Source organism: Lonchura striata, chromosome 17, assembly GCF_050655825.1.
Source record: "Lonchura striata isolate lonStrDom1 chromosome 17, ASM5065582v1, whole genome shotgun sequence".
NCBI classification, from domain to species: domain Eukaryota; kingdom Metazoa; phylum Chordata; class Aves; order Passeriformes; family Estrildidae; genus Lonchura; species Lonchura striata.
Window position 1 is genome coordinate 11563065 of NC_140719.1, and position 18232 is coordinate 11581296.

An 18232-nucleotide genomic window follows, 5' to 3' on the forward strand; every position below is an offset into this window, starting at 1 on the left:
CTGGGAAAAGGAAAAAAAAACAACACAAAAAACTGTCTTATGTCTTCCTGTGAGAAAAACCAAGTGAGCTGGCAGTGCCTCTGGCAGTTCAGCACCACCTGTAAATTAATCTAAAGAGTGCCCAGCAAAGCTGAAGCAGTGCAAGTCAAACATGTCCCCTCTTTTCACACCTTGCCCGGGAGCTGTGCCTCTGCAAATTACCTGCCCTGGCTTTTCAGCCAGACAAATCCCTTTTTTTTTAAGGTATTTTTTTAACAGGACTGGTCAATGCTGTGCGTGTCACTTGGCACCATGAGCTCCGTGTCCCTCTGTCATGAGGATTTATCATAATTATCCATCAATTATTGTGTCCCTGCATAATCTGGATTTTCCTTCATTTTTATTTTCTTCCTACGTGTTTTTCCTTTAAGGCAAGAGCAACCTTTGGCTGGGCTGCTGTTCCCAACATCTGTCAGGGGCTGTTTAGGCAGGGCTGCTCCCCTGCCATTGTGCAGTGACCCAAAACCAGCCTTGGAAATAATTCATCCTTCTTAATTCATCCTTCCCTCAGCACCTCCAGCTCTGGGGAATCCAATCCCTTTTCCCATCAAGGAGATCTTCTCTGGAAGTGCTGGATTTGGGGCTCTTGCACTGAAAACCCATTTTGCTTTTGATCTGAGAGCAGGAGGAGTTCAGTGCGCTGTACTTTTATTTATGGCACCTATTGCCACTTCATTTCTTCCTTTGTAACTTCTCTGCTTGCAGATCTTTCCCATCCTGGGGCATCGTGGCAGCAAAGCGATTTTCTCCAGGGGCACAATCCTTGTGCTCCCCACAGGCCTCGCTCCTACCTGGCAGCAAACAAAAAACCCAATTCACGCTGCTGCTAAATGCTTTCCTCCAGCATCCCCGAGCAAAAACAAACACCCCAAAGAAACCAAGCACAGAAAAGGCTGCAGAAAGCAGCTGCTCCCCTCCTTCCGAGAGGAGCCAACGTGCTGGTTCCTTTGGAGATGCGCAGCGAGGGGGGCTGCGAAGCGCTGAAATGACATCTTGTAATGCGCCCGCTGGCACGCTCCCGGGCACCCCTGCAACCGCTGCTGCACAGCTGAACAGCCACAGCCCGCGTGGCAGCCCTGGCACTCCGTGTTCTCACCCTGCCTAATTATTAATATGGTAATTTGACAACGAGATGTTGTTCTTGGCGGAAAATTTCCCGCGCCGCGCTTGGGTTTTTCTTTGCGCTGCTGTTTTTTGGCGGCTGCTTCTCGGCTTGCAGGGTTTTTTGTTCTCTCTGTTTTCTCAGCCTGGGCAGAGCAGAGCCTGAGGGATCTTTTTGGCACATCCTTGGAAGTGTCCAAGGCCAGGTTGGATGGGGTTGGGAGCAAGCTGGGATTGTCAAGGTGTCCTTGCTCTGTCCCTGGATGAGATCTAAGGTCCCTCCAACCCAAGCCATTCCGGGATTTATTGTAAATGCAGGTGAACACAATGGGAAGAAATCCCAGAATCACAGAATAACGAGGTTGGAAGAGGCCTCTAAGATCAAGTCCAACCCATTGCCCTGACACCACAACCAGACTATAGCACCAAGTGCCATGTCCAGTCTTTTTTAAAACATATCCAGAAATGATGATTCCACCACCTCCCTAGGAAGACAATTCCAGTATTTTGTTATTCTTTCAGTGAAAATTTTTTTCTTAATATCCAACCTAAACCTTCTCTGACATAGCTGAGGCTGTGTCCTCTTGTTCTGCCAGTTGCTGCCCGGTGGAAGAGACTGACCCCACCTGTCTGCAACCTCCCTTCAAGAGCTGTAGATGATGTCTGATTCAATTCAGAAGGCTGAATGATTTCTTTATTATAACTATGCTAAAATACATTAATATACTATATAAAAGGAGGATACTAAAACTACATACTACTTTCTCTCTCACACAACTCGTGACCCTCCCTGAGGGTCCAGCCCCAGGTGGGTTGGATTGTCCATCAGGCTCAAACAATCCTCACCAGAATCCAACCCAGCAATCACCCCAGGGAAACAATTCTCCAAACACATTCCATATAGGAAAAACAAGGAGCAGAAATAGAAATTGTTTTCTCTTTCATTTCTCTCTGTGCTGCTCAATGAAAAATCCTGAGAGGGAGAGAAATGTGCTTGCCACAGGATTCTCTGGTTCCCTGATCATTCCAAGGTGCCAAGTCAGGAGAGCATCGTGCTGGTGCTGATAATTTGGGAATACCCCACAGCCAATCCCTCCTGAAGGTGGATGTGCACATTACCATGGTTGTGTCATTGCCTGGGGATCCAGAGGGGGAAAAAAAAATGCATCTCTTCAGGACTGAGGCACAAATTCACACCTAAAACTCTCCTGGGGGCTCCCAGATGGAAAACTGGGCTGGGGAAGTGCCTCCCTTCAGCCCCATCTCTCCCAGAGCTGAAGGTTGGCCACCCCTGCTCCTCACTGCCACCAGCACGATGCTGAATTTCAGCAGGGAGCAGCAGCCACTAAAAAACCCCAAAATTGTCCCTTTTTCGGATTTTCCCTTCAAGCAGGTTGATCCAAGACCCTGTTGAAACAGAAATCAAAAACCTGCCAGACTAGAAACATTAATTAAGACACACAACAGGGAGAGAGGGGGAGAAGGAAGGAGGGGAGCATCCATTCAGGAATTATCTGCTCCACAAGGCAGCGTTCGTGGCTTCCACACACATCCATCATTTTTGGGGAGGGGAAAAGCAAGAAATTAAATCCAACCCCACAGGAAGTTTGTCCACCATGGATTTAATTTCCCAACTTGCATCAGGCAAAGATTAACCTTGCTGAAGGGCACCAGTGGAGCGGGGAGGAATGCACAAATTAATCCCTGCTATGAGTTTCTTCAGGAGGAAACACTGAGCAAGATTAAATATTTATTGTGTATAAATACCTTCTTTCCCACCTCCCCCATTTCCTCTCCTGATCTGCATTTCAGGCTCCTTCCAGCAGAGCCAGTTTGCCCAGCAAGAGTGCAAGGGTTTGTTTTTCCTCCTGGATGAGGAGGAAGGTTTGAGGAATAATTCATTTGCCACCTTGATTTTTCCCTTCCCTCCCCTCCCGTGATTGATACCGTGGCACTTAAAGGGGAGAAAATCAAGTTGTGCTGATCTATGACCAGACACTATTTATTCTCATAGAACCTCATCTGCAATTTTCTTCAGCATCTCCAGAATTAAAATCCCTTTGCAATCTCTCCAGCTGGCTGAAAATGTGCCATTTCCCTGCCTCCCCTCCTCAGATGTCTTTTCCCTCCGATCAGGGCACGCCGTAATCGATGATGTGATTCTGCTTTACATTCAGATGCTCCTGGGGTTTTTTGGACCATAAATAATGTCCCTGTGCAGCTCAGGCAAAATCATTCTGAGGGTTTGGGGCTTTTTTTTTTTTGTCCCTTTTCTTATTCCTTTTCCTTCTCTCTTTCCCTTTCTATCTTTCTTTCTCCAGCTCTTGCAAGGGGTGATAAATTCATCATTTCTTCCCCCGTAGCAACCGCCGACGTGCAATATGGAGCCCGTTCCTTCACACCTGGGCTTTAGGCTCGGGGGTGACCCTGCAAACATTAAAAAAAACCCTTTTCCGTGGATCCTGGGCTTCCTGGGAGGAACAAACCAGCCTGGAACAGAGCACGGCTCAGCACCTTAATCCTAGACAGCAGCAGAGAGGCACGGTGTCCCTCTGTTGTCCCTGCCCCATGCTGGGGGCACTGCTGGAGCAGATGAAGATGAAAACTGGGTTTTTGAGAGATTTCCGTGTTTTCCATGGATATTCCTCCTTGATGGGATGATGGGATTTGGGCTGGCATGGATGTGCCCTCTGGATCCTGCCCCAGCCTCCTGGAGCACAGAAGACGAGACAGCAAAGCTGCCTCGCTGCAAAAAAATTATTTTTAGTTTGTTTTTTTTTTTTTATCAGATTAGAAATAGAAAATCATCTGAAAATAGCTGGAGATGAACCATCCCACCAGGTCGTCCTCTGGATTCCCCTCTCCATGACCTGGAGAGTCCCTCCCTGCTCTCCAGGGCTGCTGGAGCAGGAGCAGGAACATCTCCAGGTCAGCAGTTCCACCTGCTCGCTGAGATAACGTGAGCTCAGGGCGAGGAAATGGCCTTGAGACTGGAAAGTGGGAAAGGTTTCTCCACTGCAAGGCTTGCTCAGGGCTGGGAAAGCTGCTCGGGGAAGGGGTGCAAAGTAAAAACACAGGTGTGGCACTTGGGGACGGGGTTAAGTGGTGGCTTTGGCAGTGCTGGATGTGATTTTCCAGGGTTTTTCTGTGATTCCAGGACCCAAACCCATCCTGGGGGCTGCAGTGAGGGCACCCTGCAGGGGCCAGGGGCTGCTTTGTGCCACTGCTCTGGAATTTTGGGATGGATCCCAGGTGGCTCCAGCTGAGTGAGGGGGGTCAGGACCCCCTAAATCTGCCCCAGCATCATCCAGAGCTGCTGGGGGGAGGTCACGGAGGGGCCAATGAAACACAGATGAAAAATTCAACTTTATAATTTTAATAAAGGTTTGTAGGGAATGGGTGTGTTTATTTACAGCGCTGTGGATGCATGTCGGGACTCATTGCTCTTTAATGGACATGTGTACCTCTGAGAACTTTTGATCTTTTTTATTATCTTTACTAATTTTCACATGCATAGAAGTCTATAATAGGTTAATTCATATTTATTTTGCTGAGTTTACATTATACTTACAGCCAGTTATACTTGTACTCAGTTTTTGTTAGAAAACACAGAAAGAACTCCTGGGTCACTCTGCCCTGTTTCGAGGTCTGAGGAGTCTTTCTTATCTCTTATCTTTTAGTGTGGAAATTTGCATTTTTTTCTCTTTAGCTGGGGTAGTTTTTTAGGGTTGCAGTCACCAGACTAAATAGCATATTTAGTAAGCTCAAAGTGGCACATTTTACTTAAATCTAAATGGATTTCTACCTTGTTGAATTTTTACTCTGTCTCAACACAATTCATCCTCCTCTCCCTGCTCCAGAGCTTTCTTCCTGCTGCTCAAGGATGGGGAGAACTCCCAGGCTCCATCAGGATGGGTTTTCTAATAATTTTGGGGATCCCTACGTTAAATTTCCAGCACCACCAGCCCTTTGTGGCTCCAAGGGAGCCCACCTGGAGATGTCAGTGCCACAGAGCCATTCCCCACTGGAAAAGGCTTTGCTGGGGCCCAGCCAGCAGCCTCCACACGGCTGAATTCCTGTTTGTTTGGTTTTTTTTAAATCTCTTTTTAAAAAGAGATTTTTGCGTTGTTTTGTCTCTCGTTTTGCAGAGTTAATCGGATTGGCAAGCACAGAAAGGAGCTGCCAGGGGAAGCAGCTGCCGAGCAGCACAAAGCTGGGTGTGTAATCCAAGCTTTACCCACAGCCTTATTAAGATCGAGATGTCTCATTACAGGCTGGATTTCCAGCTGGATTTCACAGCTTTTGTGATTTTTCCCTTTCACCCCCTCCTCTTCCCAACGTTATTTTTTAATTTTTTTCCCCCATTCATATAATTCACTGCTGTTCGCTGTGGGGGAAAGACTTTGGTTGAACACGTGTTGCACTGAGCAACATCCTCAATTTAAATGGAAATTCTATCAATAACAAATGTTCTCTCTCTTTCCTCACCCGGGAAAGGGACTGGAAATATCATTCAGAGGGGAAAAAAAACCCCACCAGAGCTCAAAGCCAGCACAAGAAGGACCCCAGTCCTCTGGCAGGGCCAATTACAGATAATAAAGTGCCCATTTATTGCAGCTGAGATGGTGTAAATGAGCTGGAGGAAAAAGGAGTTTGGGAATCCAGGCTGAAAAATCAAATGAAGGGCGAGGAGAAGTGGGAATCTCCTTATGGAGTGACTGTGATCATTTCTTGCAGCAGCTTTGGGTGGAAATAGAGGCAGGGAAAGGGATCCTGGAACAGCTCCTGGAAGGAATTTTGGGTGATCCAGTCAAGGGTGTGAGGAATTTGAGGTGGGTAAAGGCACCAAAGGCATGACTGGGTCCCAGCCTGATGTCCTCTCTGAATTCTGTTTTCTTTTCCCATTGTTAATTTATTATTTCAAGCCTGGCTTGTTGGGACAGAGATTCTTCTGTGTCAGGTAATGCTGGGAATGCCCTGTAACACATGGGGAAAACCTAAACACTGAAATTTAGGTTAAAATACATTTGTCCCTCTTCTCCAGGGAGAAAACCTATGAAAAAATATTCTATTTTCCCACCATCACCCAAAATTCCAGGAATCTTCAGAAATTACTCTTTTCTGATTGAGAAACTTTTCCAAAGGAGAAACTTTGCCAGGTGTCCATATTGTTAAAAAGCCATTTACTCCTGAAAGAGATGCTTTGAGGGCAATTTTTCAGCTGGCTGCAGAAATAAATCATTGAGCATTGCTGCCTTTGGCTGGAGAGATTTCCAGGTGATTTATTGGGGGTTGGAGCTTTTTGACTGCAATCCATGGAGCAAGTCCTGGCCTCCTCGCCAGCTGGAGCTGCACGGGGTGAGGATCAGATCCATGGATTTCCCTCCAGGATGCAGAATTTCCTTAGGATCAGGCTCTTTTGGGGATGTTGGTGTGCGGGGAGAGGCAGCCAAGCGCCCCCAATCCCACATTTCCTGCTCTGATGGGGCTCAGGCTGCTTCCCTTTGTTTTCCAGAGCCAGAATTCCAGGAGCAGAGGTAAACCCCATCCCAGGTGTGTATTAATCAGGAATACTCAGGTTGGGAGGGATAAACATCTTTTCCTCTTTATACTGGGTTTATTTCATTTAAACTCTGCTGTCCCTGTGCTCCCAGCCCAAGGCACACCAAGGCAGGTTTCTCCTCTGAGGCTCCAGCTCCTCCAAAAAATGGGGGAAAAAAAAATCAAAATTCCCAATCCCTGCCCAGCTTTGGGGTGTAGCTGCTTTTCTAAATCCGTCGTGCTGCATTTGTCACAGTGATGGATCCTCTGCCCATATGTTTAAATACCACGGAAATGCAGCCTGGCAAATATCTGCTCACCCAGGAGGAATCGTTTGGTTTGACAGGCAATCAAGGCAAGATCAGTATTTTTTATCTCGTCATCACCAGCTCTGAGAGCCTTTGGAGAAGTTTCCATGTCCTTCTCCCTGTGTGGAGCTGCTGGGGTCACAGCAGTTTTCTTTTTTTTTTTTGCAAAACCCATCACCTTCCTCCAAACTAACCCAAGCAGGGCCTTGCCCCGCTCTGTGCTGTAAATCACAGCAGGAAAAATGAAATGTAGGAGCTTTCCAAGGCCTGGCAGGGCAGGGATGGTGCTGGATTCATCCATCCCAAGGCGTGGCTGGAGCTTAAGCTTTGCCCTTTATGAGCAGTGCTGCGTTTTAGGAGAGATTTCTGAGCCTGTGGCAAGGAGAGGAGAGAGGAGAAATGAAACATAATCACCCTCAGTGTCTGCCCGGCCTGAGCTTCTGCAGGAAAAGCTGGAAGAGCCACCTGTGTGAAATAAAAGGCTTCAAGGAGCAAAGGAATCAATTCTATCCAGAGTGATTTTTCTTACAGGCTGAGGGATAGATCTTCTCTGCCCCAGTGCACATCCTTGGTTAATAACTGGAGTCTTCAGCAGGAAATACTGGGGGAGAAAACTGCATTTTCAGCCCTGGAGAGAGGGAAGGAGCAGCACTTCCCGAGGAGCACGGGAGTTGTGAAAGCTCTTTAACACCTTTGGTTCCTGTGTAGCATCTGTTGATATCTTATTTTTGGCACCTATCAAGCATCTATTATCCGTGCTGAGATTTTACCCTGTCGTGTTTGTGTATGGAAAAATAAAATCCACCAAATAATGAAGAAATGCTGGCAGTAAAAGAAATAAAAATGCAGATTCTTCTGGGCCCGGAGCTGCAAAGTGATGGATTGTTCCACAGACAGGAACCCCGGGGATTTAGGGGAATTTCAGCCACCCAAGGAGTTTTTCAGAACATATTCCTTATTCCAAAATCAATTATTGGATCGACTGGGAGAACCTCACCCCCTCAGGGCAGCCCTTCCCACTGATCCAAAGGGGTGCTGGGATTTTTTCCAGGGTGGAGGAACAAGGGAAGGTTAAAAACTTCATTAATATGTTAATGGTGGAGAAACTTCTACTAAAACTCATTTCCAACCCATCACCTCTTCCCCTCTACCGCAGCTTGGCACTAAATGACTTTTATGGGATCAGGGAATGGCTTGGAAAGGACCTTCAAGCCCATCCAGGGGTTCTGAGACACCTTCCAGCATCCCAGGGTGCTCCAGCCTGGCCTTGGACATTTCCAGGGATGGGGCAGCCACAACTTTTATTCTTTCCTCAGCCTTCCTGGGAGAATTTTCCTCTGGTTGGATCTTCCAGGGCTGGATCCACAAAGTTTCCAACCACGTGAAGAATTTCCCTTCCAAGGATCACACAAGGATCACACTCGTCTCTCCCAAGCTGGCAGCCAGGGAGGGGTTGGGAGTTTGTGAGCCCCAGTTTGGCCAACTCCCTGGGGACTCCCCTGGCTGCTGTTGTTATTCATCTTCTGCCTCAAAAATATCATTTCACTTCCTTGTCAGGAATGAAAGAAATCAAGGATTGATTAGAAGGGGACCCTAAAATTTTGCTGTTGGGAAATCACATCATGTGCTGCATAAAACAAAAGAAACTCAGGGGGTTTTTTGTTCTTTCATGGGGCATCTTTCCAAATTGGAATGAATGAGATGATGATAAGGAGATAAGAAGAGGATATTGAAAGAACAGTGGAAATTGTTTTAGGAATAGATCTCAAGGGGGAAGGCAGTTAGAGAAATTAAGCCAATTAGGCTGGATATGGGTTGTTTTTCCCTTTCCTGAAGACGCTCTCCGAGGTGGATAATGAAGGCCAAGAGAGATGTAAGGATTTGTATTCCTGGCTGTGGAGTTTTAATTAGTCCCGGGGTCTTTCTGCAGGGCCACATTGACAGCCAAGGGTAGGCTGACCTTTCCTTTCCTTTCCTTTCCTTTCCTTTCCTTTCCTTTCCTTTCCTTTCCTTTCCTTTCCTTTCCTTTCCTTTCCTTTCCTTTCCTTTCCTTTCCTTTCCTTTCCTTTCCTTTCCTTTCCTTTCCTTTCCTTTCCTTTCCTTTCCTTTCCTTTCCTTTCCTTTCCTTTCCTTTCCTTTCCTTTCCTTTCCTTTCCTTTCCTTTCCTTTCCTTTCCTTTCCTTTCCTTTCCTCTTTTCCCTTTTTTTCCCCCCTTTATCCCCCTTTTTTTTCCCTTTTCCCCCCTTTTCCTCAGCTTCCTTCCAGCCCTGCTCATCCCAAGGGCTCTCACATCCCAGCTCCGTGCTCCCAGTTGTGTCAAAAGCAAAACGAAAGCCACAAACCCCAAAAAGCAGAGCAAACACATCCTGCAGGAGAGAGGAGAGAAGATTCCACCCAGGAATTCCTTCCTGGGCATCCTTGAGTGAGGCACAGGGAGCTGGGGATGGGCAGAGGGACAAAGGGACGGATGTTTTGGGGTCTGCTGGAGTGGGAATCTCCCTCTTGTTTGATGGGACAGATGTTTTGGGGTCTGCTGGAGTGGGAATCTCCCTCTTGTTTGATGGGACAGATGTTTTGGGGTCTGCTGGAGTGGGAATCTCCCTCTTGTTTGATGGGACAGATGTTTTGGGGTCTGCTGGAGTGGGAATCTCCCTCTTGTTTGATGGGACAGATGTTTTGGGGTCTGCTGGAGTGGGAATCTCCCTCTTGTTTGATGGGACAGATGTTTTGGGGTCTGCTGGAGTGGGAATCTCCCTCTTGTTTGCTCAGCTTGGCACAAAAACCACCGGGACATGCCAAGTGCTGCTCCCCTGCCAGCCCCTGTGCTCTGCCCACAGGCAAACACGGATTTCTCCATTCCCTGTCCTGCCTTTTTACCACCTCCCTGTTATCTCCAGCTCCTTTTAAGAGAGCTGCTGTGAGACTTCTTCTTAAGGAAATCTGAGGAGAGCAAAGGCACCTTTCAAGTGCTGCTGGTTTCAACGCCTTGTCTTGCACTCCTCCAGCACATTCCCCAAGAGCTCTTTGAAATACCAACACTAATCAGGAAAAGTTCCATTTTCTGCCTGTGCTATGTCCCTGGCTGCTGGCTGAGCTGTGCCTGCCACTGCAGCATCTTCCCTGGCACTGTCTATGGGGAAAATCCTGAACCCCAGGAGAGAACAGAGATTTTCTCTTCCCAGGGCACCCCTGGAGCTCTGTGGGGATGGAAGTGAGTGGATTTTAGTCTTAGTGCAGCAGGGGAGCTCAAAGTGCCTTTGTGAAGTTGATCTTTGAAGGGCTGGCTGAGAGCAGAGTGAGATCCAGGGAAGTTCCTGGTGTCTGATAAAACACTCAGGAGAAACTCAGTCCCACACTTGCTCCCCTTGGCACAAGGAACTTCCAGCCAAGTGTGATAAAAGGGGGAAAAACCCATTTTTTAAAGTGATTTAATTTAACAACTGAGTGCAGATGAGGATCTGGAGCTTCCCAGCTCGGGATTTGCTTCAATTTGGGAATGGAGCTGGTTTTCCAGAGGAGAATTAATAATTACTTTTGTGCAGCTGGCCCTGCTCATTGTCACTCTCAGCATCACCTCCAGCTCCGTTCCCAGGATCCAGGGGACAGGAGGAGCTGCAGGCAGTGCTCCTCTCCCTCCCAAACTTTCCGAGGGAGAAAGCTTTCCTATTTTGAGGAGAAATTCACTCCACGAGTCTGACACGGATTTGTGTGTGTGCTCAGAATAACCCGGGCTGCTCAGCCTGCTGTTCAGCTCCAGGCTTTATGGATGCACAGTGATTATCTGCAGGACTTAGAGAAGGGAGTATCGCTCCCATCCCCTTTGTCACCACGGCTGCATCTGCTCTGGGCTGGAGTCAATCAGCTGGGCTCAGCCTGCCAAGTCCCTGCTCTTACACCAGGGCAAAACCCACAGAAAGAGCAGAATCGAGTCCAAAGCTGGCAGTAAATGAACTGCAGCAGCAAAAGCCACTTTAATGGATGTGTACTGCAGCTTAATGGATATGTACAGCTCTTGTTTTATTGCTGGGCTTCAGGAGAGTAGCAAGCCTTTAATTGACTTTGATAGAAGAGGGTCTCCTTAGCGCTGCAGTCGAGGGCAAAACCAATCATTAATATAATTAAGGCATTTACTTCCAGCATGTGTTTGTTCCTTCTTACTGTAACTCCTGCCTGGCAAACTCCTGGCTGCAGGATGACCTTGGAGTTGGGCTGCTCCTCATTTTGTTGCGGGAAAAAGGGAAATGTTTCACCCCTGCTGTGCCCAACCAGCCCAGCCTGCTGGAGCTTTGTGCTTTTACTCTCACACAGTCAGCACCCAAGGGTGACTTGGAGGCTCAGGGACTGCAAGGTGCTGCCCCTGCACCTAAACAGAGCATCCCTCACCTGCCTGGGCCCTGGGAGCTGCTTTCTGTCCCAAACCTGTCACCCCTGTCTGCTTCCCTTCCCTGTGTCCTTGAGAGGAGTGAAGGGATGGGGGTGGGCAGGGCTGCCAAGGAAGAAACCCCAGGGCTTCTTCTCCTTCTCCTTCTCCAAAAACCCCAGGGCTCCTCCAGAAACCCAGGGCTCCGTCTTCTGAAACCCAGGGCTCCTTCTCCTTCTCCAAAAACCCAGAGTTCCTTCTGCAGAAACCCCAGGGCTCCTTCTCCTCATGCAGAAAACCCAGGGCTTCTTCTCCTTCTCCAGAAACCCCAGGACTCCTCGTCCTGCAGAAACCCCAGGACTCCTTCTCTTTCTCCTTCTGTAAAAACCCTAGGGCTCCTCCTTCTCCAGAAACCCCAGGGCTCCTTTTACTTCTCCAGAAACCCAGAGTTCGTTCTCCTCCTGCAGAGCCCCAGGGCTGGGCAGGTTGGATCAGCTTTGCTCAGCACCGTGGGTGAGTGGGGACAAGGAGCATCCCTGCATCCCACCCCATTCCAGCTGGGAATTCCTGCCCGGGGGAGGAATTCCTGCCCGGGGGAGGGATTCCATCCCGCTCTGGAGTCAGGGCATGCTGTCCCAGCCTTTGCCAGGACTCAGCTCAGAAAAGCCACCTCCCTGCTGGTGCTGGGACAAGAGGTGACACAGCACAGCCCAGCTGGTAGGGAGAGGTGGCTCCTGTCCCACGGAGACATTTCAAGGCACTTTTCCCAGGAGCAGATGACACCACCACGGTGGCAACTCCCTCTCCCAGATGGCTCCTGTCACTTGGAATGGGCACCTCTGAGCAGAGAGACCCTTCCGCCGTGGCTGCTTCAAAACCTCCGGAATTTCCTTTCTTTCGCCTTTCTCTCCCAACAAAAACTGAAATAAAAATGAGTGCATAAACTCAGGACAATTATCACTCAATTAATTCCTCCCCTGTCACCATGGCACTCTGTTTGACCTTATTCACAGTTACTTATCTTCAGCTTTTTAATATTTCAGTTGACCTTTTTGGGCTGCAGAGATGCTGCTGCTTCTCCCTGGCATCCCAGAGCCAACCTGTGCATCCAGTGGCCCCAGCCTCATTTATCATTCCATTTCAGGTGTCAGCACAGCCATTATTCAAATGACTGGCCGCACATGTAATCAATCTTTAATGAAACAATAATTGCACCTTCCCCTCTGCCAGGTTTCTGCCTTTCTTCCAGGTATCATGTATATTAATTATTGAAAACAAGGGTGTTTTACCAGCAATAAGTTGTGTTTCATCAATCAGGAGAATTTTAACTGGGAGATTTATGACCTTTGGTTTCACAGAGGAGCAGGAAAACAGCAGCTCCTGTTGCTCTTCGTCTCACCTTGTGATTCCTGTAGGTTTTTTTCACCTTGCCAGAAGCAGAAGTCTGGGATCAAGCGGCAATAAAGAGGTGACAAAATGTACGTGGGCAGTGTCCCCGTGCAAAATGCCCCTCCTCAGGACAAAATAAAGGAAAAGCCCCAGAAAATCCATTTGGAAAGAATTCAAATTTGCATTATTCCCCAAATTGGGGAGGGTTAATTCAGAGACACCTGGCACTAAACCAGGCTTTCTTCAGGTGAGGTTCCTCATTGCTTTTGCCCCATAAAAGCCCAGCAGCTGCTGGGTTTGTGCTCCTCTGCAAGCTGAGAAGGCTCAGGGACTCAGGTGCAGGTAAGCCAGGAGGTTTAGTGCTGGTAGCATTTGGAAAAAGGAGGGGAAAAAAATAAAATAAATGGCTGAGTGAGGTTTAGATTTTAAAAAATTAATTAGATAATAGCATTGGGTTTTGTTTTTTTTTTTTTTAATTAGCATGAACAATTCCTGTGAATTTGTAGACTTCTCTGTGTAGAGAAGATTCATGAGATAAATTGAAGTGCCTGTACCACTGCTTGGCTTGGGGGTAAATTGCTCTGTGTCGGAGCAATATTTTTATCAGTGGAAGCAAGAGTGGCAAGTGCTGCTCTTGGTCCTGGTGGAGCCCAGAAACAGCAGCAGAGCCCTGCTCCTTCTACAGCAACAGAGGAGTTAATGCTGAGAGAGTTGCTCTTATGAGCCTCTATTTCCTCAGCACAGCATTATTTTATTTGTGTGGGTTTTCCTCACCTTGTTTGCAACCTTCAGCAGCGATTTTAATGGGGGGATTTGTTGGGGTTTCTTTTATTTTTTTTTCTCCCTGAAATTACCTTGTTGGAGGAGGGCACAAGAGCAGCCAGGGACCCTGAGCTGTTTGCAGTTTTATCCCAGAGGAGGAGGGAGAGGAAAATGAATGCTTCTATTTATGCAGAGGCTCTAATGATGGTGGGGAAAGGTAAATATGTGAACAAAGAGCCTCTGCTTGCCTCTGCCGAGACAAGGCAGCTCTGGGGGAGCGATTGCTCCTGTTGTCAAGTTTCCCTCCCCTCGTTATTGACTTTCTGTGCTGCATTGAGGCAGCCCTGGCTTCCCACCCACAATGTGATGGAGAAAGGGATGGGTAAAGCAGTCCCTGGAGCAGGGAAATCTTCTGCAAGGGCTCTGTGTGTTTGTGTGCGTGGTTTTGGGGCTTGTGGGTTTCCCTCCAAATTGTTTTTGTGCAATTCTTGCTTTGCCTCAAGGTTTCCCTTTGAGTTCTGTCTCCAGGCATTGAGGTACAGGGAGGGTGGTGAGAGCAGCACAGCCACGCAATTTTCCCTCCTGGAATTCCCATTTCCCACCTCCCCAATCTCCCAGTTTGGAGCAAGGAGTTCATCTCCTCTCCTCTCCTTTCTTCCCCACCGTTGGGTCTGGTCAGGTTGATTAAACTGGGGATTTTTCCTCCTGAATTTGGAGAAGGGAACACTGCTGAGGCATCCCATGGAGAGATCCCAAGCTGGGCCACCTCCATCCCAAAGTGTTTTCAGCCCTGCCTCAGCTGTGGGGAATCGCCTCTGGAAAAAAAGCTCCAGGTGGGAAAGGGAAAAAAAATTCAACCATTCTGCTGGCACAGGATTAGTTAGTGCATGGCTTAATCCCACTAATTTAAAAGCCTGGAGTGCAGGGTGATAAATGGCCCAGCTTCCTGTATTGTTTGATAATGAATTGTTTGAATCCTGTTGTATTAAGGGATGGAAAAAACAGCAAGATAGAAGAGGAATGCTCTTTTCCTTCTGTGCACACTGAACTCCATTTGTTGGGAAAGGATTTATGGTTTTCATCATAATTTAATTCTAAAACATATCACTTAATTAAAGGGATTTATTAAAATCCTCTGGCAGTGCCTTTTTACGATTAGCCCAGGACTCAGACCCTGAATGTCAGGGAGAAAATTCATCAATTGATTTGTTGAACTGCACAGGTCTCACCCTCCCTCCCTGCTCTGGCTGAGACAGGGTGGAAGAAAGAAATCCACAGTCAAAAGCCTAAAAGTCTCCAGGATGGATTGGTTTGCTGATTCCATCCGTTTTTCCCTCCCCCTCTCCCTGGGCCTGGCTTCTCGAGGCTCTGTTAATGAGCAGATTAATATTGATGCTGGAGCTGGGAGCTGTCAGTTTGGCTGAGAGCCCTCCAGGAGCTGGGATGTTCCCTGATGTTCCCCATCACAACCTCTGCTTTTGGCCCATGGGCCCCTTTTTTCTTGGAATGGCTGAATTTCCCTATTTCTCAGCTCCCAGGAAAACCCCACTGGGGAAGAAGCTCCAAGGAATGATCCCAGCTGGATTCTTGCTGGGATGCAAGTGGCCTTTGCTCTTCCTTCAGTGGGACTTTGGGCTGTGGATCAATAAACCTGAATTATCCTGCAGAAGCTTTCTGACATGGATTGATCAGTGAAATGCCCCAAAATCAGGGAGCTTAAAGGGATAAAGGCTCTGCTTCCTGCTGGTGCAGCTGAAGGAAATGGCTTGGAAATGTTTCTGAACTGCCTAAAGGTCCAAAATATTTAGGGCAAAGGAGAACACTCCAATCTGGGTTGTGACTCCAATCTGGGTTGTGAATCCAGCCTCTCCAGCCTTTCTCCAGCTTCCAGACGGGTCAGGGGAGGAGGAGGAAGGTTCAGGTTGTGATGGGGATTTGGGAACAGCAGCACACCCAGCTCCCTGTCATGTCTCCCAAAGAGTTATTCCCGTCCTTTCGGGATTTCTGATAAAATATATTGAGAACCTCTCCTCTCTAAGCCCATAAATCCTCCTCTAACCCAAAAAGAGTGCTTGGGAATCTTATTTAAAAACTTAGGAATGAGTTCCAAGCCCCTCTGCTGATACTGGGCCTGGAGCCTTTCAAGCCTTCCTTTGGTGGAAATGGGAATTTCAGCTCCATTCCCCGAGCCCAAGGCTGGGGCTGAATACAAATCAGCTCTGAAGGGCTCCAGCTCCACTGTCAGCCTTAAATTCAGTAAATCTCAGTCTGGAGCTGCCCAACAGCCTTGTTTATTAGAGTTGGGAGAGAAAGGAAAGAAGGAAAAGCTCTCAGAGAATCTTTTTTAGGATTCTCACTGTACTTGTGAACATGAAATAATAAAATGCTGCTTTGGGAGGCACCTTTGCAGCCTCCTTGGGGTGAGGTTTTAATGTGAATAATCCAAAATTGGCAGCTTATTCCTTTTTTCTTTTTAGTGTCGAGGAGCAGTCAGGCCCACACGGGTGTTTGGGGCCTGGTGTTTTGGGTAGAGCATAGTAAGGCTCTGAAAGTGTTTGCAAACATATTTTTGATCACTTTAATGAGTTTTTTCACCCCTAAATGTTGCCTGCAAGCAGAAGAGGGTCACCAACAGCACATTTGTTCTGTGTCCTGCCCTGGGTTTGATGCACATCAAACCCTGATTGCCTCAGGGCCTCACAACCCCAATTCCTGCTTAAACCCACCCAAAAATGAGGCCTCATCTTCTGAGGTGCAAAGATGAGCATAAAAAATCCTCTTTCCCTGATGTTTTCCCTCACAACCTCTGGTTTTGCTCCCCAGGACTCCTTTTTCCTGAGGTGACTGAATTTCCCTGATTTTCAGCTCCCAGGAAAATCCCACCCAACTGAGCAGGGCTGGGGGGAGCACTCACAGCTCCACAGCTTTGGGAGCTCAGGAAAAGTGTTTATTATGGATTTTTTTTCCTCCAAAATCCCCCCTCAGAGGTGTTTCTTCTAAAGTTTTCCACTCTCCCTCTCGAGCAGGGGGTGAAGGTTGCCAGTGCAGCACTTCATTTGCAATACAAAATGGGAGCAAAATCTTGTCCTCAGGCCTGTGAAGTCCTGTCAGAGACTAAATTGAAATACAGTGCCCCAAGTCCCTCTTTTCTTTTATTTTAGTATTTAATTAAGGTCTTTCATCATTTATTACTGCATCCCCCCACCTTCAGTAATTTATGAAGAAAGAGGGAAATCAGGTTTCTGGCAAAGATGCTGATAAGTGTTTTCTGAAGGCAACAGATTCTTCTGGCATCTCTTTCTCTGTTGAAGATTTCCTTAACTCTTTTTTTTTTTTTTTTTTTTTTTTAATGACAGAGCCACTTTTTATTTGCTTTTTACTAAAGGGAGTCCTGCCAAATTTATTAGAAATAAAGGATGTTCTTTAGCCCATTGTGCCAAGGTCTCCCTGCTGCTCCTGCCCAGCTCTTTGGGGGATAGAGAATTGGGTTTTGTTAAATTTTTGGACCAAAAATATGAAAACCAGTAAGGAAGAGACAACTGTGGTGGGTCTGGAGTCTTTCAAGCCTGGCTGTGACAGCACTGGTGTGCACCAAGCTTTGGGCTCTGCAAGGATTCCTGCTGAAAAGGGATTTATATTTGTGCTCCCATCTCTCTCCTTGTTACCAGAACCCGCTCTCTGTGCAGATAATTAAAAAAGGCACCCCCAGGAAGGGTGGGAAAAGGGAAGGAAGCTGCTCAGGTGCAGCCAGGGATGCCCACTCCCCCATTCCACCCCTTGAACTTCGCAGATGGAGATGAATGGCTTCCCCTCCCCTTTGTTTGTCTTCCTTGGAGTGAGCGTGAGCATTTCTGCAGGCTGGGAAGGCCGGGGGAGCTGGTTCCAGCCCTGCTGGCTGGGAGGGGTGCAGCCCTGCTCTGGGGGTGCTCTGAGCCCCTCTGAGGGTGTCCCATCCCTGTGGGAGCCCCTCCAGCCCAGGGGGAGGCTCAGCTTTGTCAAACCCTTCATCCTCATGCTCCTCCATCCCTTTTGCTTTATCAAACCTCATCCCCACACTTCTCAATCCCTTTTGTTTTATCAAACCTCATCCCCAAGCTCCTCTGTCCCTTTTGTTTTATCAAACCTCATCCCCAAGCTCCTCTGTCCCTTTTGCTTTATAAAACTTTATCCCCAAGCTCCTCCATCCCTTTTGCTTTATCAAACCTCATCCCCACACTCATCCACACCTTTTGTTTTATAAAACTTCATCCCCACACTCCCCATCCTCTCTCTCCTGCTCTGCCTTCTCCACAGCAGAGCAGATCCCAAATTCAGGGAGATCCATCACTGTCAGCAGGGAGGTGTTGGGGTTCTCACAACAGCTCCCCACACGTTTTTGGGCACTTTCCTGCATTTCCACAGGCTGGGGTGTGGATCCATGATCTGCCCTGGCCTCCCTGGAGCTGCAGCACGGCCCTGGTGTCTCTGAGCTGCCTTCAGAGCCCTTCTGCTGCTCTCATCCCTCCTAACAATCCATTATTTCAGGAATTAAATCTGAAGTGCGTATGTGACCGTCCTCCTGATTCGCAGGGGCTCTGCAGGAATAAATAGAAACTTCTACTTTGGGCTTGTGGGTACTGTGGCCTTCATCCCAACCTTCCCTGACAGCTTTTATCAATTATTTGAGCCTCCAGCAGGCAGGAAAAGCTCTGTGCCTGGTGCCCAGCCTGAGGGCTCAGAGCCAAAATCCTGG